The following is a 16,782-nucleotide window of genomic DNA, read 5'->3' as shown; positions in this document are numbered from 1 at the left end:
ACCGCTGCGAACTGGTTGTAGGAGTTGGGCTCGGGCATGCCAAAAGGGTCAGCTGGTCCATACCGTCGTCCAACTCATCCACGCTAAGGATGTTGTCGAAGGGAGGGACTTGTTCTCATCAAGAGCGAGGAGTATTCGGTTTATTTACAATATGTACATGAATAGTATAGAAAGTTACATTTCATCAGTCTAGCATGACTCAAAACGAAGCACACACGAAGAGCCGACAACATGCTGCTTAGATACCCCTCTCCTCCCTGCAGTTCAACCTTCGTCCAATCTGAGCGTTCAAGGCCGTCGTGTGAACCCTGGCCTTTGAGGGTGAGGATTCACACACTAACTCCCGCACTTTTGTTTCACTGAACAGACCGTCGTGTGGCCCCGTAGACATGGATTATCCCGCTTGACTCAAGCTGGTATGTCGTGGTTCCCGAGCTGACTCTGCAGTTAGCTGTAATAGCAGCTTAGGCTTGTCGGTTTTCCATCCTGGTGTTAACAGTGCAAAACGTAGACGGGACACGAGATGAGGAGACGATACCACAAGCGCTGTGGAGCGCTGTGGTGCGATGTCACAAGCGCTTGTGGTGTCGTCTTCTCGTCTGGTGTCCCGTGTACATTTCGTGCTGTTAACACCACGGTCTGCAGTTAGCCGCCACGTCTGTCAAATGACCGTGACGGTCGTTTGACAGAGTCCCTCCCGGACTCCGGTAATCGTCACGATTACCGGAGTCCATGAGGGAACGGCGATGAAGACCCTTTTCCAGGAGTTTGCTTGCTCTAATCGGTCCGTGAAGGCCACATCAAACCAGCTAACAATACTCGGTGCCAGTGAGGTGCCGTGGGGCTGTCTGAATGAGGCCGATTGTTGGCTTCACGAATTGATTCGTCGCAGCTGGGCCAGAGAGGCCAGAAAGTCACTACCTCGCTGGCCGGTCGTAACAGCCCGTTAGAAGATTTTAATGGCTGCATATGTAACGCAGTCGATAGATAAAAACAATGTTGTATTGATTCTATTCGTTGACTTACAAAGAACTTTTGGCTCATTAGATCATGAACTGTTCCTCCCAAAACTAAGCAGCTGTGGCTTCAGAGGCCTGCATTACTCATTTCTTTTATTAAACAAGCAGACAGCAATGTGTATTTGTGTTGGAGTGCTATGGTTCTTTCTTGTGTGTTAAAGCAGGTGTGCCGCAGGGGTTTGTTTCGGGGCTGCCCTTGTTTAATATTTCTACGAATAACCTTGCTTGCTTACCACTAACATAAAAAATTTATGTATATGCTGATAACACGGGTTTGGTTATATCGAACAAATTTTGAACAATGTCGCTCGATTATTAAAGTATAAGGTGTCCAAACTTGATTGGTTTGTTTATTAATAACTTGAAGACTAACATGCTATGTTTTCGCAGTCCATATGAAGTAATTGAGGATATTTGCACTTCTTATCTCTACACTAGTGACCGCGATGCATGTTCATGTCCTCTGGTAAATCTTGTAAAAAAAACACACAATATACCTGGGTCTACACTTCGACGACATTCTGTGGTGGAAGAAGAAGTATTTTAATGGATGGATGGATAGATGCAAAACTTTAATAAGGTCCTGAGGTACGCGACTCAGCACGCTGCGGGCCGCTGCCACGTTGGGACAGTCAGGCCTTGCCCGACCGCCGCATTGTGGGCCCTCTGGACAGCCCATAGTTGCGCCCCGGCATCGGGGCTCTTGATAGCGGAGAGCCACTTCAACTCATTGATTTCTACTGTGCCTCGTAACGAGCGGCGACGCCAGAGCATATGGTCTAGGCTAGCGATGTCATTGTAGTGCCTGCAAGAACTAGTGGCATAGGTGTCGGGATAAATTTTGTGGAATAAAGCCGGGCTGGGATATAAGCCTGTTTGCAATAATCTGAGGGTCAATGCCTGCGGTCTATTGAACTTTTTATGTGGAAGGGGAAAGTCTCTCCTGCCGAGATAAAAGTGCTGCGCAATTTCGTTGTATGTGGTCGGTTGATCTCTGTTCTCCACCACTGCGGGCCGGCGTTGGAGTTCTCCATGGTCGTGGAAAGCGAGACCTCGCGCCTTGGAGTGGGCCAGCTCGTTGAGGTTTGTGGGGCCTCCCATGATGGATCCCGTGTGAGCGGGGAACCACGTGAGAGTGTGGGTGGCGATGCATTTGCCGTCGAGGATGCGACAGGCTTCCTTACACACGGCGCCAACGCTGAATGCGCGGATGGCTGCCCTGGAGTCGCTAAAGATATTGGCATGTCCGTCGTCCAGGAGGGCCAAGGCAATGGCCACTTGCTCGGCCGCACGCGACGAGGTGCTTCGTACCGAAGCGGCGTTAACGGTCGACCCCGCATGGCTGATTGACACTACCGTGAAATTGTTGCTGTTGCCATACTGGGCCGCGTCAACGAAGCAGCTGCCGCCAGGGAGTTCTGTTGCGCGGCGTAGGAGCGCCACCGCTCTGGCCTTCCTTCTTTCTACATTGCGCTGGGGATGCATATTGCGTGGGGCGGGCGATATGATGATATTATCTTTCTGCTCTTTCGGAAGGCCCTGGTAGGCGTCGCCAGCAGTGGCCGGGTGAACGCCCATCTCAGTTAGGAGTCGTCTGCCCGCCCTGGTGCCGGAGAGCCTGAGAATCTGTGCCCTTTCTTGTGGCTCTGCAATCTTTTCCAGGGTATTATGAATACCCAACTGCAGGAGTCGGTCGGTGCGTGTGTAGTTTGGTAGTCCGAGCGCGCTCTTGATCCCCCTCCTTATCAGGGCATTTAGCTTGTCTCGCTCGGCCCTCTTCCAGGCATGCATGGCCGCTACGTACGTAAAATGGCACAAGAAAGCGTTGACTAGCCTTATCAGATTCACTTCGCTCATACCTCTCCTTCTGTTAGCTTCCCGCCTGATTAGACCGATGACGCTATTCGTCTTTTTTGCAAGCTTGTGAATGGTGATGCTATTCGTGCCCGCCCCTTTGAGTGTCATTCCCAATATTCGAATGGAGGCGACTTTGGGAATGGGATCTCCGCAATTGGTGTAGAGATTGATGTCAATTTCAGTGGGGGGTTTCCAGTTCTGTGGCTTGCGGCCCTTTCTACTTGGGCTGTAGAGAAGGAGCTCCGATTCCTTTGGGGAGCACCGGAGTCCCGTATCGGTTAGAAAGCGCTCTGTAGTGTCGACAGCTTCCTGGAAAGCGGCTTCGACTTGTCCGTCACTGCCACCCGAGCACCAGACAGTGATGTCGTCTGCGTAGATCGTGTGACCGATGCCCTGGACCTTGCCTAGATTCCTTGAGAGGTCGACCATTGCGATGTTGAAGAGGAGTGGTGATATGACTGACTCCTGGGGGGTGCCTCTTCTGCTCAGCTCCATTTTCTCCGGTTCCAAATCTCCAGCCTTGAGGATGGCGCATCGTTTGCTCAAGAAAGACCTTATGAAGGCATGGAAGGACGAGCCCAGGTCGAGTTTGTAGATGGCGTCGAGAACGAACTCGTGACGGATGTAATCAAAGGCCTTCTCCAGGTCCAAACCAAGGATGGCTCTCGTGTCCCGAGTGCAGCGTTCAAGGATTTGGATCTTGATAAGCTTCATGGCGTCCTGGGTGGAGAGGCCTGGCCTGAAACCTATCATGTTTTGAGGGAAAAGGTCGTTGGTCTCGATAAACTCGGCAATTCGGTTATGGATGGCACGCTCGGCCACCTTCCCTACACATGACGTCAGTGAGATTGGACGGAGGTTGTCCAAGCTCGGCGGTTTACCGGGCTTTGGGATTAGTATGACTTTCTCCAACTTCCATTCTGCCGGTACAATTCCCTCCTCCCCAATCCGATTTATCTCATCTGTGAGAAACTCGATCGATGCGTCCTCTAGATTTCTGAGAGCCTTGTTGTTAATGTGATCCGGGCCGTGTGCTGACCTACCATTAGGGTCGTGTAGGGCGCGGCGGATTTCACTAATCTTGAAAGGCTCGTCCAGCGCGGAGTTCGGCTTCCCTTTGTATACAGGGTATGCCGCCTCATCGGCCACAGTTTTGAGCAGCAGGTACTTCTTAGCCAACATCTCCAGCAGGTCCTTTTCCGAAGACGACTTCTTGGCTTCGTGGAGCGCTTTAGCGAGGACACTTCTCTCGTTTGACTTGGTGCTGGAGTCGTCGAGCAAGTGTTTGAGAAGATTCTACTTGCCTCCCGTGCGCATCTGCCCGTCGATTGAATTTCAAATTTCGTCCCATTGCTGCCTAGACAGGGCTTGGCAGTGCTCGTCGATCTGCTTGTTGATCTCGGCTATCCTTTTTTCTGAGCTTGCGATTCAAGCGTTGGCTTTTCCACCTCTCGAGAAGTGATTGCTTAGCCTCGAGAAGGTGTGCTAGCCTGCTATCCATTTTGTCTGTCTGTAGATCCGTCTCTATGGTTTTGGTGGTGGAGCAGACATCTTGCAGAATTAGTGCGCACCACTGGACGAGACTCTCCGGCTTTTCTCCACGGGCGGCGCGGGCCTTGCGAACCTCACGGAATTTGTCCCAGTCAGGCACCGAGAACGCCTTCTTTCTTTTCTCCTGCACTTGTAAGCTGGTGACAGTGATGTAGTGATCACTACTGAGGTCTATGAGCAGATTCTACCACATGGCTCAGCCAGCTTTTTTAGCAAAGGCGAGATCCGGGACAGAGTGCGTGGTCGAGGAGGTGCCCCGTCTGGTGGGAAAGGCTGGGTCCGTCAATATAGAGAGTCCCGCATCTCCCGCCTCCTGCCACAGGCTTCTGCCCTTGACCGTGTCGTGTTTGTAGTTCCACGCGTGAAAGGGGGTGTTGAAATCGCTGGCCACCACCAGTGAAGAGTTTCCGGCGAGTTTCGTTGCCCTAGTGATGATGGTTTTGAAACGTTGTCTGTGATCGCTCGGGCTGCTGTATACGTTAAGTATAAAAATGCTGGATATGTTGGAATGGCTTGGGATGACTTCTACTAAGGAGGTCTCCGTCTTGCTAGACCGGACCCCTAGATTGTGTGCGACGAAAGTGAACTTAATGCTGACTAATGTGCAGATTCCTCTGCCGTCCCCACGAAGAGCAAGAGCTTTGTATCCCTTTGTATCCCTGGAGTGAAACCTGATCAGTCATCGTTTCTTGCAATAATATAACATGTGGCCTTTCTTTGTGAGTGCGAACAAACTGCTGCATGGTGCAGGGTGGAGTCCCCTGCAGTTCTACTGCCAAATCCTAAATTGGGTGTGTGGCGCCATCCTTGCTGTATAGAGCGCTTTCCGCCTTGCTACTAGGGTCTCGAGGGAGATGGTTTTATTAATCGGTCCGGGAATGTGCAGTGGTGGCGGCGCAGGTACTGACGCGCCATCCGCTAAGTAAACGGGACGTACGTGGGTCGACGTCCTGATGTCCATTTCCTGCACCTTGGACTCTATCTCTGGCATTCTGTTTTCTAAGCATTGAATTTTGACATTTTGCGCGTCTAACTTTTGATCCACGGCCAACAGTCGCTGATCCACTGCAGATAATGGTTCGGTAGTCTTCTTGATCTCGTAGCAGATTGAATTCAACATTTCTCTGACTTCGGACTTGGCTTTAGCCGGTACATTTTCGGGCATGCTGGGAACGGCCTTTCTTTTGGCTGGGTTGCCCGAGTGGCTCCCATCCATGACCATGGGAACGTCTGCGGTTTGGGGAGAGGGGGTTCCCGAGGGGGATGACGTGAGTCCTGCCGCGGCCACGACGGCCCGACCAAGCCGAGCGGAGCCCGTTTTCTGAACATCCAGACCACTCCTGGGGCGGGCGATAATCTTCCAGTGTTCCTTCGGGAGCTGAGGCATTCCCGACGACTTGATGATCTTGTGCTTTAGGCTAATGGGCTTCCTGCTGCCATTGAGACGCTCGCGGTGCCCCTCGCTGCTTGCCGCTTCATGGGTGCTGTCGAGACGAGAGACGCGCAGGGCGTTTTTCTTGACAGCGGTGGAGCGCCAGCCGTGCTCCGCACCAAATTTCGGCGGAAGATCGTCTCCTTCCATGACAACAACCATTCCCTCTGTCATGACGAGGCGGGACTAACCCTGCCCGGCGAACGCTGGTTAGGCCTTGCCGTCAGACTGAGGGGAGCGCGGCGTCACGGAAGAGAAACAGCTCGAAAAACCAACAAAAAGGCCACCCACCGTAGAAAAGTTGGTATCCGTGGGTTGCTCTTTTCCTTATGCATCCGTTGGTGCAGAAAGCATAGAGATTGAGATGAATTTCTCAACGAAAATATTGAAGAAAGCAGGAGCCAATGTGGGCACGACCGTACTAGTGGCGCCTTCAAGTATTTTAATGACTGGAAAATATAGAGAGATCGCCCGGATAATGGAGCATCTGGCCTGCTACTGAACGTAAGGGAAGGGGAAGAGGGGAAGAAAAAGGGTCACAATGGGGGATGATAATGGGAGGAATGAGGTGTAGGACACATTACAAACTGGTATCACAGGCGTGAGTCCAGGCCCGTGTCACCTAAGCAACGTGAAAGAGCACGCATTGTCTCTGTCGTCTGCCAACTCTGTGGCCATGCTCCCAGCAAGAGGTCCTCCGACAGTGGTCCATTGCGTAAAGGTCTCAAGGTATCTGCCATTGTCAATCTTTCGCGCGCATACTCAGGGCACACCACGAGCACATGGTCTATAGTCTCTACAGCGTCACACACTGAACAGTCCGGGGAGTCTGTCCGTCCCATAATGTGCAAATATTTGCGCGTGAAGGTGACGCCTAATCGCAGTCTGTGTATCAGGCATGTATGAGGGCGTGGAATTCCACGCAGAATAGGAAAATTCATATCGGGATCCATCCTTTTAAGGTGGACGTGACGAGTGTCTGACTGGGCCCAGTATCTTCTCGTCGCACTCCTCATTAATTCCGACAGGAGGCATGTGATGTCCGGTCTCGAGAATAGCACTACAGTTCGCAGGCCATTGCTGAGGGCGCGCCTTGCTGCAGCATCGGCTACCTCATTACCGTTGAGCCCACAGTGTCCCGGGATGCATTTTTTGTGCATGAAAGTGCATGAAAGTAGCTCGGTGATCTGCAGTGCCAGAACCTGATATGTGGTGTAGCGCAGGAAGCATCCCAAAATTTGCAGCGCGTGTTTTGAGTCCGTGAAAATGCACCACTCTTGAGGTCTTTCCCCGCAGATGTGGCGAATCGCTTCCCGAGTAGCCACATGCTCTGCAGCGGTTGATGTAGAATTATGATCAAGTATGAAACCTCGAGTCATCTGTTGGACTGGTATCACCACAGCTTCTGTCAATGCCTTTGGTGACGCGGAGCCGTCTATGTAAACATGAACTTATGTCTGGTATTCTGACCAGATGTACGCGAGAGCAAGTTGTTGTAGTACACTGACGGGAACCAATAATTTCTTCAGTGTGCCGGGGACATGTACGCATACGGAAGGTTGAACCATCACCTACGGTGGTTTGACGGGTCGATATGGAAGGCATAGCCTGATGTTATGTGTGGTAGATGGCAGCGGAGTGCACTTGTGAAACTGCTGCTCGGCCGCTCATGTAGAACCGACGTCAATGGGTGGCAATGACGTCGTGTCAGTAAGCGTAAATACACATGAAGTGGTTTGTGGGACAGGTATATCGATAATCGGCATACGTGGGCTTCCTCAATTGTGCCTTTGTTGGAGGCACGCCGTGGCGACCCGAGGCATATTTTGAGTGCCTGCGCTTGAACGCTCTCTAATCTCCGTAAGCAGGAAATGCTCAAGGTTGAGAGTATTTGAAGGCTGTATCGAATGTAGCCTACGAAAAGAGACTGATAAAGTCTTAGTAATGAGCCTTCCGTGGGGCCCCATTTCATGCCTGCAGCGAAGCGAAGAACATGGCAAAAAAGATTAAGTTTTTGCTTCAACATATTAACATGCCAATCCCAACCGCTTAGTGCACTACAGTGAATTCGGCCGCTGGGCTCTATTGGAGTGTCCGCTCGTGTTGAATCTTTATGACCGGGCTTTAATCGCGTGACCCCGTGCTTATCAGCGCAACACTATACCGAGCACCGTACATGATAGCATTTGCTGTCGGCAATGCTATAATGCTGATAACGCGCATGCCGTTCGTAACTGGCAAGTACCGGGCTCGCAGCGTTAAAGAAAGGAAACGCATCAAGGCAGATGACGATTATAGTTGTGTGGCAGAAGCGGCATTCCAAAGGGTGTAACTGTGACTAAGAGTGTACGGTACTCGTTCATCTGTCTTTTTCCAACACCAGGATACTTTTGTGTGTCTTGCTACCCGGCTAATTACATAAGGTCAATTACCGAAGCTAGTAAATTTTGAATTCAGTGCGTGACTTTCGATGGGAAAACTTTTTTTTGTTTTTGCGTCCCATAACATTTCATTCAGTCTTTTCTTCTTTTTTTCTTTTTTTTTCATGGCGTTATATGCTGCGTAATCATTTTTCCGCGCTTTGCTTGCAGCGCACGGAATACCAGAACTGCATCGTGATTGAGCGCCTGCGCGCCATGACACCAGTCATCGTAAATGTGATTTGAGCAAACTAACGGCGCCCATTGCCGGACTTGGCTGCCGCCTGTCATTTCGTAGTCCGTGAACATCACGCGGAACACGCAGCACGCACTTCATCATCAGCCTGGTTACGCCCACTGCAGGGCAAAGGCCTCTCCCATATTTCTCCAACAACCCCGGTCATGTACTAATTGTGGCCATGCCGTCCCTGCAAACTTCTTAATCTCATCCGCCCACCTAACTTTCTGCCGTCCCCTGCTACGCTTCCCTTCCCTTGGAATCCAGTCCGTAACCCTTAATGACCATCGGTTATCTTCCCTCCTCATTACATGTCCTGCCCATGCCCATTTCTTTTTCTTGATGTCAACTAAGATGTCATTAACTCGCGTTTGTTCCCTCACCCAATCTGCTCTTTTCTTATCCCTTAACGTTACACCTATCATTCTTCTTTCTATAGCTCGTTGCGTCGTCCTCAATTTGAGTAGAACCCTTTTCGTAAGTCTCCAGGTTTCTGCCCCGTAGGTGAGTACTGGTAAGACACAGCTATTATACACTTTTCTCTTGAGGGATAATGGCAACCTGCTGTTCATGATCTGAGAATGCCTGCCAAACGCACCCCAGCCCATTCTTATTCTTCTGATTATTCCTGTCTCATGATCCGGATCCGCAGTCACTAGCTGCCCTAAGTAGATGTATTCCCTTACGACTTCCAGTGCCTCGCTACCTATTGTAAATTGCTGTTCTCTTCCGAGACTGTTAAACATTAGTTTTCTGCAGATTAATTTTTAGACTCACTCTTCTGTTCTGCCTCTCCAGGTTAGTGAGCTAATTAGTCCCCTCAGTTACTCCATTGCCTCCATGACTGCTGAGGTTTCGACAGAATCAAATGCTTTCTCGTAATCAATGAAAGCTATATATAAGGGTTGGTTATATTCCGCACATTTCTCTATCACCTGATTGATAGTGTGAATATGATCTATTGTTGAGTAGCCTTTACGGAATCCTGCCTGGTCCTTTGCTTGACAGAAGTCTAAGGTGTTCCTGATTCTATTTGCGATTACCTTAGTAAATAGTTTGTAGGCAACGGACAGTAAGCTGATTGGTCTATAATTTTTCAAGTCTTTGGCGTCTCCTTTCTTATGGATTAGGATTATGTTAGCGTTTTTCCAAGGTTCCGGTACGCTCGACGTTATGAGGCATTGCGTATACAGAATGGCCAGTTTCTCTAGAACAATCTGCCCACCATCCTTCAACAAATCTGCTGTTACCTGATCCTCCCCAGCTGCCTTCCCCGTTTGCATATCTCCCAAGGCTTTCTTTACTTCTTCCAGCGTTACCTGTGGGATTTCGAATTCCTCTAGACTATTTTCTCTTCCATTATCGTCGTGGGTGACACTGGTACTGTACAAATCTCTATAGAACTCCTCAGCCACTTGTACTACCTCATCCATATTAGTAATGATATTGCCAGCTTTGTCTCTTAACGCATACATCTGATTCTTGCCAATTCCTAGTTTCTTCTTCACTGTTTTTAGGCTTCCTCCGTTCCTAAGAGCATGTTCAATTCTATCCATATTATACTTCCTTATGTCAGCTGTCTTACGCTTGTTGATTAACTTCGAAAGTTCTGCCGGTTCTATTCTAGCTGTAGGGTTAGAGGCTTTCATACGTTGGCGTTTCTTGATCAGATCTTTCGTCTCCTGCGATAGTTTACTGGTATCCTGCCGAACGGAGTTACCACCGACTTCCATTGCACACTCCTTAATGATGTCCACAAGATTGTCGTTCATTGCTTCAACACTAAGGTCCTCTTCCTGAGTTAAAGCCGAATACCTGTTCTGTAGCTTGATCTGGAATTGCTCTATTTTCCCTCTTACCGCTAACTCATTGATCGGCTTCTTATGTACCAGTTTCTTCCGTTCCCTTCTCAGGTCTAGGCTAATTCGAGTTCTTACCATCCTGTGGTCACTGCAGCGCACCTTGCCGAGCACGTCCACATCTTTTATGATGCCAGGGTTAGCGCAGAGTATGAAGTCTATTTCATTTCTAGTCTCGCCGTTCGGGCCCCTCCACGTCCACTTTCGGCTATCCCGTTTGCGGAAGAAGGTATTCATTATCCTCATATTATTTTTTTCCGCAAACTCTACCAATTACTCCCCCCTGATATTTCTAGTGCCTATGTCATATTCCCCCACTGCCTTGTCTCCAGCCTGCTTTTTGCCTACCTTGGCATTAAAGTTCTGCAGCGGTGGAGTAGAGGTAGAACACCCGCCTCGCGTGCAAGAGGTCCGTGGTTCGAATCCCGGTGCCGGCAATTTTCCACCGGATTAAAAAAAAAATCCGCGTGTTGATAAAATTGCATAAACAGGCCTGGAGTGTGACCTGATCCCGGTGACCAGAACCGGTAACGCACTCCCTCACCAGAGCAGGATTGGCCACCCTGGTGCAGTACTTGGCCACAACCTCCTATATGAACAACACAATCAAACCACGGCCCTCAGTCCCCAGCAGCTGCGAAGCAACTGACCACGGCGGCGGTCAGACCTGCAACGCTGCAAAGGGTGCTAAGAATCACTGGCTCCGGACAGGCCGCCATTGGAATATGAACCTGGCAACGTTTAACGCTAGAACGTTATCTAGTGAGGCGAGTCTAGCAGTGCTATTGGAGGAATTAGAGGGTAGTAAATGGGATATAATAGGGCTCAGCGAAGTTAGGAGGCCAAAAGAAGCATATACAGTGCTAAAAAGCGAGCACGCACTTAGCGGAAGCCAACACCAGCTTGGGACTTCAGAAATATTCCCTTCGCTCCTTATTCTGCATGCACATCTGCCGATTCTTTTCAGCCTTAAGCAAGGATCCTAAGCTTTGCTAAGCTTTGCGCCCCCACTGCGCCATATGTATGAGCAGGCACTTTAACACATCGCTGCAGGGCTGACGCCTTGCGCGAACAGGACCCACAGGAGCGTTAGTTAACTCCCGCACAAAGCCGCGCTTACACGACTTGAATGCTTCCGCACAGCATAGCGCACAGTGCATGAGTAACCGGCGACCAAAAAGGGCAGTGCGCAACTCACTGTTTCTTTTTTTTTCTTTTTAGCAAAGCGTGCTTGTAAGCGATCGCAGCATCTGTGCACACAAGGGAGGAAACAATAAGAATTAACAAAATAACATCAAAAACAGATCCCGCGGCCGCAAGCTATCGGACAATTAAGTAATGCATCCCGCGCAAGGCTGCGGTTTTGATGAAGGAGCAGCTCGTGTCCACGGCGCTGACGTGAAAGTCATGGTGAACGAACACTGGCGGATGCACGCGATAACAAGAGGCAGATGCATTGTCACGGTCTTTATTTAATAATTTCCGCTTGTTCTCAACAGTCCCCGGCAAAAGTTTTCTTGTTACTGTTCTGGTTCTTTGTTGCGGTTAGGGCGCCTTCCGTCAATTCTGAAAGCTTCATTGCTGAGGCTCTCTTAAATCCTCCTTGGTGCCTCCTCCAAAGGGAGTCCCAAAGCTATGTCCAAGTTTTCTTTCGCCCTGGACAAGCACTCGGCTTCACAATGTAGCCCTATACGATCGTTTCATATAACATCTTGCCCATGCATATATTTGCCTGCGCACGCCGGCTGTCGCCTGTTGCTGCCAGGCGGCGGCACGCGAGCCCGGCGTGAAAGAATGATCGTTTTAAGCAACTACAGCACTTTATAGACCCTTTTCGCGAAGTAGTTTGCTCTAGAGAAATGGGATGGTGCTTTTAATGGTGCGCCGTACGTTGCCTCATGGAAAGCGCACAAATAAGAAATCATCACCGCTTCTGCTTTGCTTCTGTGCAATCAGCAGTCAGAAGGGCATTTGGGTTTTCGCTAACACACAGCGCTCCATTGATGCTGCAAAATGTGGATCGGTGGAGTGAAGGCGTGTGTAGTAATTGGCTGCAAAACTAGCAACTGGCCCATTACGGAATTGAATGAATCCATGTGTCCAAGTTCACGGAACGCAGCTGCATAAGGACTACCTTTGTTGCCGGCCCTTCGCGATTGAGGGCTTTTCTCGGGGAGGAAAAACATTTACTCATCCGCCAGCGTTGTATAGGTAAGCTCCAAGGAAAGGACTTAACCCTGGAATGTCGGCGAGAGTGAGTACCGATCGTTACACAGTGGCAACTGCTTCCTGGCGTAATAAGTTTCTCGCATTATTATCTACAAACATCTATCCCAACTCACAAAAAAATTTACGCTCACTCAATAGCCGACGTATCGAGAATATGTGAACCAGCAGCCACTTCAATCAATGCGCCAAAGCATATGTGAAGGTGACTACAGCGACGACACACGATTGCTCATAGCTGAATTATTCGGGACGCTACACCAAGTGAGTGGCTTATAATACGGCTTTCCTAAAGCTATTACAGCGTAGACCACATCTACGTTACAAGCCTTGTGCGCAGGAAGGACAAATATATCTCAACTGCGCACGCCAGAGAGCGACTAGGCGGAAATTAAACAACGAGATAGCGACTGCACCGCGGTACATTACTGAGTCATAAACGTGATGAGTTGCTGTTTCAAAGTATTTGCCAAATTCAGAGCGAATAGCAGAACACACTTATCCTGATTCAATTCGTAAGTGAAAAGCTTGGACAGCTGGGAATACATTTTGTTAGCTCAGCTTTTAGTACTAGCACCGCATACGCTGTTAGCGCCGTTCTGACGAGTAATGAGCTCTGAAAGCGCTTACATGTCCCCTGAAGCTGTGGCCAAAGCTTTATGCCGGGCACCCGGTCATGCACATTCGTTTTAAACACAGAGAAAACGGAGGCAGCTGAGACAAGCAATGGACGCATCACCACGTGATCAAACAAGGCAGCGCCCACGGGATCACCGTGAAAAGGGTCTATAGCCGGTGGCAGTTTTATGTGACAGCTCAGTCAAACCCCCGTGGGCAGAGCTTTCTTTGTTGTGCTGGTACAACAAGTAGTCATATCGTTTGCTGGTGGTTTCAGCTTTGGTTTTACCAGCGCGTTCAACACAACAGCGTCTTTTTTCTTTCTCTCTTTTTTCGTATGTGCTTTCCATATGAGCCCACTCGGTGTATTAGTACTATGAGTGAAATGGTGTCAAGGGAAAACTCGGGTATACCAGGTGTTTCTACGAAGACTTAAAGGAATATTTAAAAATGGAGCCGTTTTTAAATAAAAGGATGGTGCCTTCGTAATAGGGGCGCCAGTGGTGGTGACCACGTGGTGAGGGGTGATACGTGGCAATTATTCGCTAATGAAAATATCAATAATTAATTCTTAAAAATTTTCTTTCAGTGGTCTTATCGTAACTGGGAAATTGAAGCAAGCGCTCTATACAAGCCATATCAGTTTTTCGATCCGGAGAAATGTGATCACACGCGGAACTGTGACATGATAACATATCTAGGCGTTGTACTAGATCATCACTTAAACTAAAAAATGCACATTGACTTTCTATGTAAGCAGCTAGCCACTGTGTGCTTTTGCTTTTCAGATGTCATTCTTTACTGCAGCGACATTGATAACAATTTATTTTGCCCTATTTAACAATCGACTATCATAATGCTTTGAATCTTGGGACCGCACATGACTCTTACGTAATATAACTTGCAGTACTACAAGAACGTGCAATCCGGTTCTTGTCAAACTCAAGTTTTGGGATCTCTACTAAACCTCTCTTTTTCCAATAGCAAATCATGCCCCTACACCTGCTATAAATTTCAAAACAACAATAAGGGTGTACCACTCTATAAATATCAATGATCAACTTCACTCCTCAAATTTTATGCCTTTGCAATTCAAAACAAGAGGTTATGAATGTGGTAACTTCTAAAATCACACGTAAAAAATGTTTAGGGAAAAAGGCGGCTTTCTAGTGTTGGCACTTCTTTATGAAACAATCTTCCAGTGCGTTTGAAACAGCATAGAACTTTCCATGTGGTGCTTAAAAGTTATTACAAATAAGTGTATTAGAACCTGTAATTATGTTTTTTATGATAACCTGATTGCTGTTAAACTGATTTTTATATGTATTAAATTTGTTAATTCCTTGTTTTGGACGCTAACCTGATGTGCTGATGTATAAATGTGTTTCTTGCCTGCAAGTTTATGCATGTAATCGTTGCATGGATCCCTACTAGCATGATGCTACGAATCCAGATGTTTGTAAACATGTTTTTCTGTATGACCATACCTTGTCTAATTAAGTTCAGTTAAATTCAACTTAATGATGAATTTTGGCTATAAAAGTGCGCGAAACCGAAACTGGGAGGCTGCAACGTGCGTAAAGCTGTGACCATTGCGGCGGCGTTTAGCTTATGTCACCCAGCAGCGGCCAGATAGCGCGCTGCGGTTTCGTGCTCCTCGCTGTCACGGCGCTTTCTCGCTGTCAAAGCTTTAACAAGCAGCGCAACTTGAACGCTACCATATGCTGCAGAGCGTCAAATAAGCCTTTAGAATCGCAGAACGCTAATGGGGAAAATGTTACGGTTGCAGCGAATCATAGACGTAAACGCTAGTAAAGCACAATCAAACCAAATGCACACCTAGTTTTAGCCTATGCGAATGCTCCATTTGTATGATGCTCAGGCACCTACCATGGGTTATATATGCAATGGTGGCATCGACCATAATATGGTTTTGCCCAGGTGATTATGATGACCATGGAGCATATATTGTGGCGTTCTATATTCAAAATAAAAAGTACATGCAAACTTCTTCGTTTATAATCTCTGAGACTGGGAAGTACACATGGCTTTCAGCACGCGCCACCAAATCTCTGAGATCATGTACAGATAGTGCTGCCTCTCTCCTTAAGCTTACAGCTCCAAAAATTCAAGCACGAATTTAAGAAACACTGCCCAGCTGTCCTCAATGCCTCGCTGTCAAAGCATCACGGCAGCAACGTAGGCCAAATGTAACCATCAGTTGAGAATAAATGGGGCCTATAATTCAACATGACGAAATAGATCAGAAGCAAGCGGCACACGTTAAAACAGGCACCACGTTCACCTCTGAAAAATGCCCTTACGTGCCTCGGCGTTGAACGCTAAATTCAGAAAAAGCTGTATGCGTCTGTATGTTACCAACTTGGCCTAAAAAATATATTTGACAAACTTCCTTTACTTTGCATGTCAAAGCCGTTCGCTCACTTTTGACAGGTGACCGAGACGCCTTACATATGTTCCTTACCTTTAACGAAAACGTTCCTTTTGTGACTACTGCTGAAGGGAATTTTCAGAATACACTTGCTTCCTTCTTCCATACGAAGTACGTGAAATTTTAGGTGAAGGCAACTGGTCAATAATCCCTCACATGCCACCTGATGGCGTCAAAGCTTTCGGATTCGAGACCCTCGCTGTAGTCACGCCTGCGCTAGGTAGGATGTTTACAGGGACACTAAAGACAAAAATGATTTCTTCTGCATCAGTAAATTACCTCTCTAGGACACCAAAAACACCACTCTTACTACGATAAGACGCTTGGTGAGCCAGAAAAAGCGCTAGAACTAAAGACGGGTGACGACACCTTCTTGAGGTTCGCGCACCTAGTTGCTGTGACGTCACGGATTTTGGTGGCATCTTCTAGGGCCTACTTAATTTTATAGCGGTACAGATTGACTACATTGTGTTCTAAAGGAACCAAATAATAAACTTGGCATGTTTTGGGAACCTTTACTCAGCCAACGTGGCCCAAATGCGAAAACATACTTCGGAATCACTGACGTCACACTGACGTACCGGTGTCGGGGTTTCGGCACGAAATTCAAATACTGACACTTCGACCTTCATTTTCTCATCTAATAATCAAACTATTATTTTGAAATGACTGCCTGTAGTGTTCTCAAACAATGCTTCATTAGTCTAAACTGATTTGTTGTTTCGCTTTAGTGTCCCTTTAACAGTCACTCCCATGGCCGTGAGTGGTGGCGCTGGCTCACACTCCCACCGTTTATTCTTGTATACATACATAAATACCCCAGAAAGGGGATGGCAGAACGTCACCGCGGTAGCTCATTTAGTAAGAGCATCGCACGCGTGATGCGAAGAAGTGCGTTTGTATCACACCTGCGGCCAGATGTTTTTTCATTCACTTTCATTGCCATTTAGTTATGATTGCTTCGATTCAAATAAAAAACTAAAAATAATTTCCGCTATTCTTACCCTGGTGTCATTGTCCGTGGGCTTCTTATGATTGTAACTATAGAGGCAGGGTGTCCCAACTATCATCATGCACCAAGATGTAAAAATATGCGAATCCCAAATAGCT

General features: G+C 48.1%; 1 protein-coding gene across 2 annotated transcripts in view; it reads left to right on the top strand.

The window, feature by feature from the left end:
• The window catches only part of LOC135917578 (visual pigment-like receptor peropsin), a 633,033-nt gene that overhangs the window by 384,804 nt on the left and 231,447 nt on the right, over nucleotides 1-16,782 (top strand). The window lies entirely within an intron of this gene.

Source organism: Dermacentor albipictus, chromosome 5, assembly GCF_038994185.2.
Source record: "Dermacentor albipictus isolate Rhodes 1998 colony chromosome 5, USDA_Dalb.pri_finalv2, whole genome shotgun sequence".
Classification (NCBI taxonomy): Eukaryota; Metazoa; Arthropoda; class Arachnida; order Ixodida; family Ixodidae; genus Dermacentor; species Dermacentor albipictus.
The sequence above is the reverse complement of the archived record's forward strand: the minus strand, read 5'-3'. Positions and strand labels throughout refer to the sequence as shown.